Source organism: Microtus ochrogaster, unplaced genomic scaffold (assembly GCF_000317375.1).
Source record: "Microtus ochrogaster isolate Prairie Vole_2 unplaced genomic scaffold, MicOch1.0 UNK6, whole genome shotgun sequence".
Lineage (NCBI taxonomy): Eukaryota > Metazoa > Chordata > Mammalia > Rodentia > Cricetidae > Microtus > Microtus ochrogaster.
In genome coordinates this window covers 9934758-9937439 of record NW_004949104.1, presented here as the reverse complement: position 1 = coordinate 9937439, position 2682 = coordinate 9934758, and positions in this window count along the sequence as shown.

Below are 2682 nucleotides of genomic sequence, written 5' to 3'. Positions count from 1 at the left end.
CCACCAGCGCCCGGCTGAAAGTACCACATTTCATCCCTTCCTTGTTGCCTATCCCTTCTCATCTTCACCTGTCTTCTTCACCACTGTATCACAGCACCTAAAGAAGTTTCCAGCAGAGATTAGAATGGGAAAAAAGGTTGTGAGGATTAAATATGTCCATAGAATAATCAAGTTTGCCCCAAACCACAGACATGATTTAGAATTAGACACCTATAGTTCCTAAAGTTCATCAGCCTGGCAGGTGATGAGGGCTTTGGGGGAAACTGTAATTAGCTTTTCTCTGAATAGGATATATGGAGGGAGCCTAGGCTTGGCGGGGCACTCCTTTACCTGCAGGAGAGGAAGGAGCGTCTGTCTCTATGAGTTCCAAGCCTGCCTGGTACACAAAGTGAGTTCCAGAACAGAGCCACAGAGTGAGACTCTGACTCAAAGAACAAACAAAAGAGATCTGTGAGAGGCTGGATAAAAGTTCAGTGTTCAACAGCACAATTTCTGCTTTCCTAGTAGATTTCAGGTCAGTGTCTAGCAACCTCGCTTGGAGGCTCCCAACAGCCTGTAAATCAAGTTCAGTTTGAGCAGGAGGCCCTGCTTCTGGCCTCCATACACAACTCAAACATCCCATACACACAAGCACATAATTAAAAAATAATTGAAGAAAATAGCTTTGAGTCAGAGAGCCCGCAACTTGCCAGAGATAGTGGTTTTTCTCAGCATTAGGGTTGAAAATACACAAATTCGTATGTCAACCCTACTATCTTTGGGCTGAATGAAATCATATGCAGTTCATATATGTATAAAGTTTGCATGTAAGCTACTGATTTTCTAATATATACTGAGGTAAAGATTAATTAATTAGTCAGACAGTGCTTGCCTGTGCCTTTAATTAATCCCAACACTCTAGGAGGCAGGCAGATCTTTGTGAGTTCCAGGCCAGCCTGGTCTACAAATGGAATTCCAGAATAGACAGAAATGTTACACAGAGAAACTCTGCCTGGGGAGGAAAAAGCCCCAAAAACAAACAAACAAAAAAGGATTAATTAACTAAAAATCCACTTCGGATCATTTTTAAGGGGCTGGAGAGATGACTAAGCAGTTAAGATTGGTGCTCTTGCAGAGGACAGTGCTACGGGATAATGTTCTTGTAGCCTGGAAAGATTTTTCACTCTTATTAGTTTAATAAAACACTGATTGGCCAGTAGATAGGCAGGAAATAGAGGTGGGATGACCAGACTAGGAGAATTCTGGGAAAAGGAAAGGCAGTCAGTTACCATCCAGACACAAAAGAAACAAGATGAGAATGCCTCACTGAGAAAAGATACCTTTTCTCATGTGGCTAAACAAAGATAAGAATTATGGGTTAATTTAAGTTGCAAGAGCTAGTTAATAATAACCCTAAGATAATAGGCCAAACAGTTTCTAATTAATATAAGCCTCTGTGTGTTTCTTTGGGACTGAATGACTGTGGGACTTGGCAGGTCAGAAACTTCCAACTAGAAATGGCACCCAATGTTTAGCAATTACATACACATAAAACCTGAGAGATCTTGAGAAGGGATTCTAGACATAAAAGAGCACAGTCAAGTGCAGCTTCTTGGTAGCAGCATTTTCTTGGGTAGGCTCTGTTTGCTGTAAGAAAGGATTTCTGACTCAGCATTAGCAGCAAAACCGTGCCACTCTTTTAAGAAACCCTGCCACCAAAAACGTAAATGGTGTTTATGAGCAACCAATGGCATGCTTCTTGGCGGCAGCATGGACCTAGAAATTCTACAGAGTTGTGGCAATAGATATTACTCCTGGCAGTACCTCTGCCATCAAGCTAGACTCTAGGGAGGTCAAGGAATGGAGCAGAACCAGCAGCCAAAGATGCAGCTCTAATCCTAGCCATATTGTTTACCAGATTAAAGACTCATGCAGTCAGAAAAAGACAGAGACATACAGTAAAGACAAATTCAGACAAAAAAAAACCCTTTAAATGCTTTACAGTGTGTTTAAAAATATAGATACACTTAGGAAAGAAAAGAAAAAGGATAGAGAAAGTCCTTAGAAAAAAGAAATAGAGTAGTCAGGTGTGGTGGTATAGGCCTTTAACCCCAGCACTTGGGAGGCAGAGGAAGGCAGATATCAGTGAGTTTGAAGCCATCCTGTTCTACAGAGTGAGTTCCAGGATAGTCTAAGATACACAGAGAAACCTTGTCTCAAAAAAATTAAAAATAAAATAGAAATAGAGTTTAAAAAAAGCCCCGTAAAGATGGAAAATATACAGACAGTCTAGATACTGTATGTTACTGTATTGTCTTTCAATTGTTTGACTGCAGAGGAAGGAGCAATAGCTGCTAAAAGATATTTGATTATAAATGCTGCTGGATTAATCCAACCTATATATTTTGAAAATGCCTTGACTTCAAAAATTTGCTACAGCAATGGGATACCCAGATTAACATTCCTGTAGTTCCAGGAACTCATAAATCTGGAAAGGATATGATGAGGTATTATGGAAAAAAGTCACCAACCATTCAGGCTGTACAAGAACATACAGCAAATACCAAACCTTTAGAGGTACCAACAGCCCTACCTTTAAAATGGCTAACTGAGAAGGATATGATGAGGTATTATGGAAAAAGGTCACCAGCCATTCAGGCTGTACAAGAACATACAGCAAATACCAAACCTTTAGAGGTACCA